Source organism: Oryctolagus cuniculus, chromosome X (genome assembly GCF_051225735.1).
Source record: "Oryctolagus cuniculus isolate XC-2025 breed Fujian yellow rabbit chromosome X, ASM5122573v1, whole genome shotgun sequence".
NCBI classification, from domain to species: domain Eukaryota; kingdom Metazoa; phylum Chordata; class Mammalia; order Lagomorpha; family Leporidae; genus Oryctolagus; species Oryctolagus cuniculus.
This window is the reverse complement of record NC_142888.1, coordinates 26,366,521-26,380,601: the sequence shown is the minus strand read 5'-3', so window position 1 is coordinate 26,380,601 and position 14,081 is coordinate 26,366,521. Positions and strand designations below refer to the sequence as shown.

General features: G+C 43.9%; 1 long non-coding RNA gene across 1 annotated transcript in view; it reads right to left on the bottom strand.

The window, feature by feature from the left end:
• The window catches only part of LOC108178726 (uncharacterized), a 218,758-nt gene that overhangs the window by 14,708 nt on the left and 189,969 nt on the right, over positions 1 to 14,081 (bottom strand). Inside the window, exon 6 of the long non-coding RNA XR_016228071.1 lies at positions 6,177 to 6,291. This is a non-coding gene — a long non-coding RNA (uncharacterized LOC108178726). The remainder of the gene's footprint in view (positions 1 to 6,176; positions 6,292 to 14,081) is intronic.

Here is a 14,081-nt window from a genome sequence, read left to right as displayed (position 1 = left end):
TTCAATAGGTCAGGAATCGTCTCAAACAGAGCAACGGCGTCTCAAACTTGTCAGAAAGCTTAGAACCAAACACATCCCTCAGGAAGGATCTCCAGTGTATCCAGAAGTGGCTTGTCCTCACAGGAAGAGGGTCAAACACAAGAGGAACCTCTAACGCCTCAGGGGGAGTCTCAGCTAGGCCAGGCAGGGGCCCAAACATGGCCGTTGGCATCTCAAGCAATTCCTGGAAGAGTCCTACCTAGGGAAGGAGTTGTTTTTTGCAGCCATGTTGGGAAGCGCCTCAAATATGAAAGGGTCTCAATCCATCAGAAAGGCTGTCAAACAAATCAAGAGCTGTGACAAAGTCATGAAAATGTGGCAGGCAAAGTAAGAATCTCAACCTTGGAAGGGACTATCTCAAACAGAACACAGGGCTCCCGGAGACATCAGGAAGCGTCCCCTCTAATGGAAGGAAGTACGTGAAAGGAGTCTCCAAGGGTTTTACATGTACCAGGAAGGGTCAAGTGCTTCGAGAATGGTCTCAAACACGACAGGAAGTGTCACAAACAGAAAGGAAGAGCATTAAGTATATCCACATGGTGTCAAACGCATCAGGAAGAGTCTCAAACTAAGAAAGGAGTTCTAAATTCTTAAGAAGGGACTCAAGTTTGTCAGGGAGAGTTTAAAATATCTGATGGGTGGGTACTGTAGTGAGGGCCTAAGACAATACTTGGACCATCAGCATCCTTTAATTGGAGCGGCTGGGTTGCAGTCCCCGCTCCACTCCTGATTCCTGTTTCCTGCTAATGCATGCCCTGGGAAGCAGTGGTGATGGTACAAGTACTTGGCTCCCTGCCACCCACGTGGGAGACCTTGGATGGAGTTCTAGATTCTGAGCTTTGGCTTGGTCCAGTCCTAGCTATTGTGAGCATCTGGAAAGTGAATCAGCAGATGGAAGATTTCTGTCTGTCTGTCTGTCTCTCTTTCTCTCTCTTGATCCATCTATCGCTCTATCTCTACCTCTCTGTCACTCTTTCAAATAAAAATAAATAAAACTTAAAAGAATCAAAGAAAGAAAATGTCAAGGACAAAGGGGTCATAAATATCCCATAAAATTTGGGCTTAGAAAACCATTCAAAACAAACACACACAGAAACGAACAAAATACATCTGAAAGATCTCAGTCTCAAAAATGTCAGGAAAAGTCTCAAGTGCGCCGGGATGAGCATCAAATTCCAAAGAAATCTCTCAATATGTCCAGAAGAGTCTCAGATATGCTAGGAGGGGTTTACAGAAGGCCAGCAGTGCCAGGGACACGCCTGTCAGGTCTCAACCATGCAGGAATGGTTCAAATACATCGCTGTGCATCTGAAAGAATCCAGGAAGGTTGTCCAATATGACATCAAGGGGCTTAAACGTTTAGGAAAACTTCCAAAGCCATTAGGAAAGCATCTCAAATATGTGAGTCACAAGCAAGCCTGGACAGTGTCAAACAGTAAGAGCTCGAAATGTATCAGAAAACATCTTAAACTGAGGCCGCATTGTGGTGCTGCTTGCGACTTCAGCATCCCATAGAGTGCAGATCTGAGTCCCAGCTACTCTGCTTCTAACCCAGCATCCTGCTACTGCACCTGCAAAGTACTTGGGCCCCTGCCACCTACATGGGAGACCTAGATGGAGCTCCCGGCTTCTGGCTTGCGGCCATTTGGGGATTGAAGAGCTCCAAATGTGAGATTCTCTGTCTCTCCTTCTCTGTCACTCCGCCTTTGAAATAAAATTTTTTTAAGCATCTTAAACAAAGGAACAGACTCAAATACATCAGGAAAGATGGAAAGATCTTAAACAAGTCAGTGGTACTCTCCAATACATAAGAAAAGTTCTTGGGTGCTTTAGGTCAGCATCTCAACATAGTTAGCAAGACATTGAAATACTCATTTATTTATTTTTATTTTACTTGAAAGACAGAGAGAGAGAGAGAGAGAGAGAGATCTTTCATTTGCTGGTTAACTTCCCTAATGCCTGAATCAGCCAGGGGTGGGCCGGTCTGAATCCAGAATCCCAGAACTCAGTCCAAGTATCCCACCTGGGTGGCAATGACCTAAGCACTTGAGCCATCACTGCTGCCTCCCAGAGTGCACATTGGCAGGAAGGTGGATTGGAACAGAGTAGGCGGCTCTCGAAACACAGGCACTCTGGATATGCGGGCATCCCAAGTGGTAACTTAACTGCTGTGTCAAATGCTTACCCCAGGGAGGGATTTAAATACATCAGTAAGGGTTTCAAGAGTCAGGAAGTCTCAAATACTTTGAAAATGGTCTCAAAGATGTTGGGAAGTGTATTTTTTTTTTTAAGATTTATTTACTTATTTGAAAGGCAGAGTTACAGAGAGGCAGAGGCAGAGAGAGAGAGAGAGAGAGAGGTCTTCCATCTGCTGGTTCACTCCATAGATGGCCACAATAGCTGGAGCTGTGCCAATCTGAAGCCAGGAGCCAGGAGCTTCTTCCAGGTCTCCCATGTAGGTAGAGGGGCCCAAGAACTTGGTCCATCTTGTATTGCTTTCCCAGGCCATAGCAGAGAGCTGGATCAGAAGTGGAGCAGCCAGAACTTGAACCAGTGCTCCTATGGGTTACCAGCACTGCAGGCAGCAGCTTCACCTGCTATGCCACAGTGTTGGCCCCGGGAAGTATATTTTAAAATATATTAGAAAGAGTCTCAAACAATCAAGATGAGTCTGGAGTGAGAAAGCAAGGGTTTCAGATTTTTCAGGAAGCATTTCAAATACCTTAGACAGAATTTATTTATTTTTTCCCCAAAGAAACCTTTTATTTAATGAGTACAAATTTCATCAAGTATAACTTTAGGAGTATACTGATTCTTCCAACCATACCTGCCCTTCCAGTTTATCTCCTCCTCCCTCTTCCATTCCCAGTCCTATTCTCCATTAAGATTCATTTTCAGTTGACTTGATACACAGAAGAGCGACCCTTAGACAGAATTTAAAACATACCTAGAAGGGTCTCCAAGACAGCCAGAAAATATCAACCAAAAATTTCTAAAAAAGCCAGAATGAGCTCCGAATATATCAGGATGGGTTTCAAATAAATAAGAGTCTCTTGAGGTGCTAGGAAGAGTTTGAAGTAGGTTAGGAAGAGTTTCAAAGAAGACTCTTGGAAATGTCTCAAGTAGGTCAGAAACGTTCTCAACCACGCAGGAATTGTTCCACTACAGCAGTAAGGGTCTCAACGACTCCTGAAAGGGCTTAGTCATGACAGGAAGCGCCTCAACCAGTCCGGAGGAGTTTAGAATGTGTTAGTGAGGAGCTCAAACACAGCAGGAAGTAACTCAGAACCAGTCAAGAACCATCACAAAGAAATCAGGAATCCAGTGAGTCTAGAAGGGTTCCCAACTGAAAGGACCCTTTGAAGAGTCTAGAACAGTCAGGAAAATTCTCGAAGGGTCTTGACCATTCAGAGTCTTCAACATGTCAGAAGTGGTCTCCACTCAACAGGAAAGAACACAAATAACTCAGGAAGGGTTTCAAACAGGTAAAGGAGAATGTGATATACATCCGGAAGAGACGAAGACAACTTGGCAATGGTGCCCCTAGTCACAATGGCTATCGAATCAGCGAGAAAGTGTCTGGAAGTCATCAGGAAGTCTCAAACAGTCAGGAAAGATAGCAGAGTAGGCAGAGAGGCTTCTAGCTCTCTCGGTAAAGCTCCCAAGAGTCTCAAATGCTTCAGGTAGGGTCTTAAAAAATTATTAAAAAGCATCAAAGTCATGAACACCAGTCTCAAATCTAGCAGGAAGGACCTCAGTGAGATAGGAAGAGTCTCAGCTCCATCAGAAAGGGTTTCAAATGTACAGAAAGGGGGTTACAGACACACGCCAGGATCGCTAACATCTCAACAATTGTCTTAGACACGTCGGGAAGAGACTCCAACAATCACACGTGGTCTCAACGAAGCCAGGAAGGGGTCAGATATGCTAGGAAGTTTGAGACCCAGGATGGCCTCCAATGTGGCAGGAAGCACCCCGAAGTTGGCAGGAAGGAAGGGTTTGCATTGTCTCCGGAAGGCTCTCCAACCCACAGGAAAACTCTCTGTCAGGAATAGACTAACCGAGTCAAGAAAGGGTCTCAAGTACGCTTGCAAGGGGCACGGGCAGACAGGAAGAATGTCCAAGTCAGCACGAGGAGTCTTGTCTCTCAAGTGGAGCAAGCAGCCTCTCACACATGTCAGAGCGTGTCTGAACTCTGCCAGCTGGGCTACGCAACATGTCAGGAAGCATCGCAAACACACTACGAGTGTCTAAAAGCAATAGCCCCACAAGGCTTAGTCATTCATTCATTTGAAAGACAGAGAACACTTCCATCTGCTGGTTCACTCCCCAAATGCCAGGCTGAAGTCAGGAGCTGCAACCTCCGTGCAGATCTCCCATGTGGGTGGCAGGGGCCCAAGGACTTGAGCCGTCACCTGCTGCCTCCCAGGGTGCACATTAGCGGAAGGTGGCATTAGGGTCAGAGCCAGGACTTGAACTCTGGCCCTCTGCTATGGGATGCAGGCATCTCAAACAGCATCTTAAGCACTGTGTCTAACTGCCCCCCTCCCCCCGGCCCTTAAGGTTAAAATAGGTAAGAACAGCGCACTGATGGGAATAGTCTCAGTGCATCAAGAATGGCCTCAAACAGGTGAGCAACACTCTCCAGCATGGTGTCAAAAATCTCCAGAAATTTCCTATGTTCCCTACACGTTAGGAAGTGTACTGAATTCGTCAGAGTCTGAAACAAGTCACAAAGGGCTTAAAGAAGTCCAAAAGCATCTCCAGTTTAAATCTCAACCACGTCAGTAAAGGGTCTCAGCTTAGACAGAATCAGCTCATTCTTAAAGAAATGTTTTTGACTCCTCCATCCCCCGAACGATCCTGGCCTTCTAGCTGTACGCTCCGATGTGCCCACAATTCCAGAAAGAGCCAGAGCTATGTGGCCAGTCCATCCCCCATCCTTCCTCTCCCGCCATCCTCCCCCACTCTGGCCCCGGAATTTGCTTTGTGGCCAAGTGAATAGAATGCCAAACTCTTCTGACATAACTTCCAGGTCACAGTCAAAGACCCAGTGTTTATTTCCTTCTGTGTGCATTGATATCAACAGCTGTCAGCTGGGATCTTCTCAACAGCAAAATGAATCCAAGCTTCGAAGCACCTAAGGTTTTTATAAAGACCTTTTTAAAACAAACAAACAAACAAACAAAGCAAAACTGTTAAAATTAACCACACTTAAGACTATTATATAAAGAAATTCAGGGAGCAAAACCGATTGCTATTTTCTCTAAACAGAGAAGCAGGAAGGGGTCTCGTTGTGCAGAAATTGAACTGTAGCATGCCTGTGATTAGCAGCTCACATCCTCTTTCCGTGGAAAATAAACACAGTGTTCAGCATGCCCGAGACTCCACTTCCTTATTTATAGAGGTGTCTCGGTGTCTTTAGTCAATCATTTGTTTACTGTAAATGCTGAAATTAGACATTGCCCAACTTCGCCACCAACTTTGCATTTTTTAGCTCTAGGAAATGTTTCTTACCCAAAATAGAGGACTCTGTGTATGTGTGTGTGTGTGTGTGTAATGCACATTTAAAAAAAGAAAAAAAAAATCCTCTCTCAGACAGTGTTTTGGATCATGTCAGAGAAAGTGTGAGAGTCCACAGTTGTTGGCTAAAGGGTAAGAAAAGGAAACAGTCCAAAAGCTGTTGTGCCTTAAAAGTGAAGAATTAAGGAAATAGTACCTTGGAAGACAACACTACCAGCTCCTCAAATCTCAAGAATTATTGCATGTAAGGACAGTATTGAATTACAATTTGTCAAATTAATAACCACAATAATTAAAAATAGATGACCTAATTTGGTCTCATAAATTATCCTGGAGACCTACTGACTTATGCCAAGGTGTTTGCAGGGGAGGCATGGTCCTGCTCTGGTTTCTGCTCTTATGTAGCCGCTGGGGCAGCGGGGAGCTCAGTACTGCTCCCTGGCTCCCTGCTCCCCACCCCCAGGCCGGGGCTGACTCAGCTGAGCAGCAGGAAGACTGGCAGCCAGGGTGGCTTGTCTGAGCACCTCTCAGAGACATACACCGAGCACTTTGGGGGTGTACGTCTCTGAAATCTATCTTTATGGAGCAATTGTTGGTGAGAAAGGGCTACTTACTGTGGCACATTATTGTTGGCTGCAAATTCTTTGCCCTTTGCCTATGAAGAGAGGGCATTTATTTCTCCTTTCATTGTATCTGGGCAGGCCTTGTGCGTTAGACAGATTTTCATCACTACAGGAAATATGGAAAAAAACTCACTTAATAAAGAGGAAAGGTTTATTTAGCTCACAGTTTTGGAGTTCCAAGTCCACAATTGCATTGACCTCTGATGCAGGTGACAATGGAGTGGGGAGCATGGGCGGAGAAAGGATCACATGGCAAACCAGGAAGCAGAGACGGTGGCTGGGCCTGACTCAGGCTTTTATAACAATCCTTGCTTGAGAACTGCCTTCTGAGGGCATGGCTGCAGTGACCTAAAGACCTCTTACCACACCCCATCCCCCACTCTAATCACCATAATCAGATTGTTTCCACTTCTTTTAGCACTGTCAGCTATGGCTTTGGCATTTAAACATTTCCATGAGTTAGGCAGCCCAATCATGTGCAAACCATAGCACCTTGCAACTTGTTAACCAACAGAAAGCACAGGTATGATACTGTGCTGGTTCCAGACACTGAGGACTGGCAGCTTCCAAATTCCTTACTTTTGGAACATTTGCTTGTGGGGTATTCCCTCTTGGAACCCTGCTGCCATGTACCGAGAAGCCCCGGGTAACGGAGAGCCTCTGCATAAGTGCTATGGACAACAGCCCCAGACCAGCTCTCAGCCAACAGTCGGCGTCAACTGCCTGCCATATGTGTGAGCCATTTGGGTTCAGCTACCATAGCCCCAGTTGACTGCAAGACACAGAAGAACCTCCTGGCAAAGCCCAATCAACCTATGACAGATAACTGAAGCAATTAAGTTCCCTTGATGTTCGCAGGGCACTGCCAGGTACCGTGCCAGTGCCAATTACTCTGTATCTTATTTAATCCTTCAAACAACCCTAGGAGGTGGCAACTATTATTACTAGGCCTGTGTATACACTGAGGAATACCCGATGAAGTGAGTGAATAGTGGACCTAATACTCCAGCTCAGGTCTGATGTCAAAACCCAGCCTTTCTGCCATGCCTGCTTGGTCTCCAAAAGATCTGTTTTACTCCAATTAGGCAACAGAGAATTCCCATGCATTTTATCAGGCAAAGACCATGCTGATTTAGATGGAAAAAGATACTCTGGGCTCAATTCAATCATATCACTTAGTTTCAACAATTACGAATATCTGCATAATTCCACCGTGGTATGAACTCCCTTATTTCACCTACCTTCCTAGAGAATTCGCTCACAACACAAGATTATCCTAAAGCATATCCAGACATCATAGCCTTTCATCTGCAAAAATGAGAGCATTTCCAGAAGTTAATGGAAAAATGAAATTAAAAGATGTTTATTTTGGTGCCAAAAAGTAAAATCCATGCATAATTTTTTAATAATATGCATTTTCATGAACTTTTGGAAGATATTTCATATGCATTGATTTCAAATTTTTTTTGCACCAAGATAAACTTATTTTAACTCCATTTTCCAAAAGCATTTTTGAAATATCCTCATTGTTAAGTATGTATTTCTAAAAGATAAAAACTCTTTTTCAAGCATGACCACTATCACACCCAAAAACACTTGACAATTTCATGATATCAATTATACCCAGACACTGTCTAAAAATTTCTATACTGTCCCATAGGGTTTTTTTTTTTCTGCTGGCTTAAGTTAGGAACCAGAAAAGGTCCCTCATTTCATGTGATTAATGCGTCTCTTACATCTATTTGCCAGGGGAACCTTCCCCAATGTATTCTTGCTATTTGCTGGAAAAAAAAAAAAAAAAGAGGGCATTTGCCCTAGAAAATATTTCATAATCGATATTTTACTGATTTTATTTCCATCTCTCTAGTGTCATTTAATATATACCTTTAAACCTTATATTTCCTATAAATCGGAAGTTAGAAGTGGAGGCTTGCTCCAATTTAGGTTTGATTTTGAATACCTTGTAGGTGGTGGTACTGTATACTTGCTATTACATCACATCAGGGGAGCCATAATGTCTGCTGGTCACATTTTCAGTGATGTCAACATTAAGCGCTGAATTCAGGTGTTGTTAGTTCCCCTTGAAAAGCTCCCATCAGCCTTTCACATAATGGAAAGTATTGCTTAGATCCATTATTTCATTGGGGTTTACAATGTGTAAGATCCTATCATTTCCTCTGCTTTTATTAGGTAGAATGTTCCAAAGAAAAACTTTTTCTAACTAACTATTTAGATACCCCAAGGTATACTTCATATAAGAAAGGCATAGAAAAATGAGTTTTTTCCCTAGCATTGCCTAAAAGTGACCCAAGAGCCTTTAAAAAAAATCATTTGAGCCTACAGATTTTAGCATCTTTGATGTATTTCAATCTATTACCTGCATTATTCAGTTTGAATTCTTCCTCTTTGAAAAGATTTGTAAGAGATATAATTCACATACCATACAAGCCACCCAAATAAGTGGCACAATCCCGTGGTTTTTAGCACATTCACAGAGTTGTGCAACTATTACCATAATCTAATTTTAGAACATTTTTGTCATGCCAGGAAGAAACCCTATATCCATCTGCAGTCCTCCCTCTTCCCTAATATCCCCACAGCCCAGGCAACCAGTGATTTACTTCCTGTTTCTATTGATTTGCCTATGTTAGACAGTTCATATAAATGGAGTTACATAACACGTGGCCTTTGTCCGACTTCTTTTCCTTAGTGTAATGTTTCTAAGACTCGTCTGTGTTGAAGCATGCGCCAGCATTTCATTCCTTTTTATGATGAACCACATTTTGTTTATGCGTTCATCAGTTGATGGACATTTGGGCTTGCGGTGAGTTGACTGGTGGCCCATCTCTTAACCCCTGGAACCTGTGAATGTAGCCTTATTTGGAAAACAACTCTTTGCAGACGTAATTAAGTTAAGAATCTGGAGATGAGATCATCCTGGATTATCGGGGTGGGCCCTAAGTCCAGAGAGAAATATATTTATGAGACACACAGAGAGACAGAGGGAGGAGGCAGGATTGGAGTTATGCAGCTCCAATAAGCTAAGAAACACCTAGAACCACGGGAAGAATTTTCTCCTAGCATGTGGCCCTACCAATACTTGGATTTCAGATTTCTGGCCTCCAGAACTGTAAGAGAACACATTTCTGCTGTTTTAGGCCACCCAGTTTGTGGCGAGTTGATGTAGCGCATGAGATGAGATGAAGGAGAGAAAGACAGTGCTGTTTGTACTTTTTGGCTCTTAGGAAAAATGTTGCAATGAACATCTATGTACAAGTTTCTGCGTGGATACATGTTTTCATCTATCTTGTGTACAGGAGTAGAATTGCGAAATCATACCAGTAATGCTATGCTTAACACTTTGAAGAACTGCTAACCTGTTTTTACTTTTAGATTTAAGTGTTTATTTGAAAGGCAGAGTTAGAGAGACAGACAGACAGACAGAGAGATATCTTCCATTCACTAGTTCATTCCCCAAATGGCTGCAATAGCCAAGACTGGGCCAGGCCAAAGCCAGGAACCCATAACTCCATCTGGGTCTCCCACGTACTCCCAAATACTCAGACCATCTTCCAATGCATTCCCAGGAACATTATCAGGGAACTGGATTAAACTGGAACAGCTGGGACTCGAACCAGTGTTCATATGGGATGCTGGCATTGTAGGCAGCAGCTTAACCCCACTGTGCCACAATGCTGGTCCCCTATGAACTGCTAAACTGTGTAACAAAGTGACTCCACCATTTACATTCCCACTAACAATGTACAAGGATTCCAATTTCTCCACCTCCTCATCAACTCCTGTTATCATGTAGCTGTTAAGGTTTTTTTTTTTTTCATTTATTCATTTTATTTGACAGGCAAAAAGATAGAAATGAGGAGGGGGAGAGACCTTCTATCAGCTCCTCCAATGCCTACAACAGCCAGGGCTAAGGCCAGGCCAAAGCCAGCAGCTGGGAACTCAGTTCAGTCTCCCATGTGGGTGGCACAGACTCAACTACCTGAGCCATCATGCTGCCTCGCAGGATCTACACCAGCAGGAAGCTGGAACTGGGAGCAGAGCAAGGACTGGAACCCAGGTACCCTGATACAGGATGCGCGCATCTGAACTGCTAGGACAAACGCTTACCTCTGTTAGGAAACAGGAGAGAATAAACAACAGGCAAGCAACTAGCATCCATGCTCTAATTTATCAATTTTTTTTTTTTTTAACAGGCAGAGTGGACAGTGAGAGAGAGAGACAGAGAGAAAGGTCTTCCTTTGCCGTTGGGTCACCCTCCAATGGCCGCCGTGGCCGGTGCACCGCGCTGATCCGATGGCAGGAGCCAGGTGCTTCTCCTGGTCTCTCATGGGGTGCAGGGCCCAAGGACTTGGGCCATCCTCCACTGCACTCCCTGGCCACAGCAGAGAGCTGGTCTGGAAGAGGAGCAACCGGGACAGAATCCGGTGCCCCGACTGGGACTAGAACCTGGTGTGCTGGTGCCGCTAGGCGGAGGATTAGCTTATTGAGCTGCAGCGCCAGCCTAATTTATCAATCTTAATAAGCATGATTCAAGGCGAGGGAGGGATAGGATTAAGAAGTTCTGCTGTTCTATTGCACAGTAGGGTGATCTTAGGTAACGGCAGCATACTGCATATTTCTCTTGAAAAAAAAAGGGATTTTGCACGTTTTCACCAGACAGAATTGAGAAATGCTTGAGGAGATGCCTACGTTGACCATGATTGACTGTTACACGATGTGTACCTCTGTGAAAGCACCCCACGGAGAGGAAGCAGTGTGTTAAGAGCTGTGCCAAATGTCCCCTGCTATTTTCTTCCGTTCTCTTGGTTGTCTGTTAGCACTGTTGATTTCTTTTGCTGTGTGTATATATATATATATATGTTTTATATATATTTTATATATAGTTTTATATAACCCCATTTGCCTAGTTTTGCTTCTGAATCCTTATAAATAAAAAAATCATTACCTGTACTGACATCTCAAAGGGTTGCCTCTATGTTTTTTCCAGTAGTTTCACAGTTTTAGGTCTTACATTTCGGTCTCTGACTCATTTTGAGCTGATTATTGCACAGGGCAAGAATTAGGGGGTCTAGTTTCAACCTTCTACATATCTTGGCAATTTTGAGGAGCACTGGTCAAATATTTTGTGGAATACCATTCCACAGAGATTAGTCATATTGTTCTCATGAGGAGGCTGGGGTTACTGAAGTGAAGGGCCATTTGCACCACGTGACATCAGGGACACATACCCTCCACATGACTGCCCACTGCTGTTGTTGACCTTGACCACCGGCACTCAGTGACTGCCAGGTGTCCCCCTTTCCTCCCCTGTCTATTTTGCATTGGACACTTGTTTCTTCTTCCCCACTTATTTATTTATTCAATTGCTTCTATTGGTATGGAGTCAGGGATATGTGGGTTATAATCCAATACTATTAATTTATTTTGCATATCTCCATAACTGTGTGTGTGTGTGTGTGCATGTAACACTACCCTTATCTTCTGGACTACAAGATGCTCTAGGCTCATTTTGTATATTCCCTGTCCCAACTCTGGAATTGTTCTAGGCTAGTGAGCCGATACAGCAAGGAAATGTATGTATATGTATATGTATATGTATATGTATATGTATATGTATAGACTAGGCAGTGTAGATCAACATGTCTGTACATATTTTTATAAATATCCATCTACATTAAGCTAAATATAATCATATCATATGGATGTCTCAAACTCCAACGTAATAGCACACAGTTGATTACAGCTTTCTCCCTTTGTCTTTAACTGCCTAGCTCAACAGTGACAAACCTCATCAGCCATTGGCCATCCATTTCCTTAACTGTCTACTTCTAGTGCTTGTGTATAGCAGAATTTAAACTGTTTCATACATTTGTAACTCATCTGCACTCCATCTTGGGATCCCCTTATCTCCTAAATGGATTTTTTTTAAAAATTATATACATTAAGGTTCACTCTTTGTGTCATAAAGTTATATAGGCTTTTTAAAAATGCATAATAGCATGCACACAGCGTTCTAATGTCATACACAATGGTTGCACTGCCCTCCAAATCCTCTGTGCTTTACTTATTCAACCCTTCCCCCTTCTCAAATCCCTGGCAACCACTGATCTATTTATTCTATCTAGCTTCACCTTTAACAAAGGGTCTTTTATTATTATCAGGACTTATTCATTTATTTGAGAGGTAGATTTACAGAGAGATATTCCATCTGCTGGTTCACTCCCCAAATGGCTTCAATGGCTGGAGCTGCACCAAAAGAAGCCAGGACCCAGGAGCTCCTTCTGGGTCTCCCACATGGGTGCAAGCGCCCAGACACTTGGGTCATCTTCCACAGACACATCTTTCCCAAGCATATTAGCTGGGAGCAGGATTGGAAGTAGAGCAGCCAGGACTCAAACCAGTGCCTATGTGAGATGCTGGCACTGCAGGCCGCGGCATAACCCATTGCACCACAGGACCGACATCTAGTTTTGCCTTTTATAGATGTCATATAAAAGGGAATCACACCACAGATAGCTTGTAAAGACTAGCTACTTCCACTCAGCAACAGGCACGTTAGGTTCACCCATATTTTTGCCTGGCTTGAGAGAATACTCCTTTTTATCACTGGGTAGTATTCCATTATATGCATGCACCATAGTTTTTTACACACACACATTCATTATCTATTAAAAGACCTCCAGGGCCAGCGCTGTGGTGTATCAGGTAAAGCCACTGCCTGCAGTGCCGGCATCCCATACGGGCGCAGGTTCAAGTCCTGGCAGCTCCACTACCGATCCAGCTCTCTGCTGTGGCCTGGAAAAGCAGAAGATAGACCAAGTCTTGGGCCCCTGCACCCGAGTGGGAGACCTGGAAGAAGCTCCAGGCTCCTGGCTTCAGATCGGCCCAGCTCCAGCTGTTGTGGCCATCTGTGGAGTGAACCAGTGAATGGAAGACCTCTCTCTCTCTCTTTCTGCCTCTGCCACTCTGTAACTTTGCCTTTCAAATAAATAAATAAATCTTTTTTAAAAATTTTCTATTAAAAAAAAAAAGAGCAAGCCCTCTTAGTTGCTTCCAGGTTTTGAAAATTATGAATAAAGCTGCTTTAGACATTTGCATGTGGGTTTTCATGAAGATGTAACTGTCGAATCAGTTGGTTATATACCTAGGAGAGCAATTGCCAGAGTGTATAGTAAGGCTATGTTTTGCTTTGGAAGAAACTGCCAAATGGCCTTCCACACCAGCAGCGAATGACAACTCCTGTTGCTCTACATCTCCACCAGCAATCGACATTGTCAGTTTCTTGGATTTTAGGATTCTAATAGGCGTGTATCAGTAGCTTATTGCTGTTAAATACCACCTTTGGCATTTCTTTCTCTCTGACATTTTATGCTGCCTTCCCCTTGAGGGGCTTCTATCTGGAATTTTTTTTTTCGTCATTCACGAAACAAGGCCCTCACCTTGTCCAGGTTTCTTGGTGGAAAGAGTGGACTGTAGCCTTGGATGCAGCTCCAGGTGTCCTGCGCATTGCTGATCAAGATGCTACAGCAGTCTCTGTAACGAAACGTGTTCTCTGGAGCTAGGGTTCCCTCACTCCCAGGGCTGGGACAGCACGGTCCTGGAGATGAAGATGCACTTGCAAGTCTGTGCTGGCAGTGGGCTGGCTCGGGGAGCGAAATCACTCCAGGAACCGAAGTTTGCTTTGTTCAACACAACTGCTGAGTCCTTTCCCATCCACGTCTGCCAGGAATTCAGAACTCTGTCTTGGCCCAAACTCAATATGATTTAGTTGTCACCTGCCCTTATGTAGCTGGACAAAGTCTTGGCCCTCCTGTGGCCTCTGGGGACTCACTAGTTCTCTAATGGTCCTCTCATGGCCAGTTGGCAGTCCTGGGT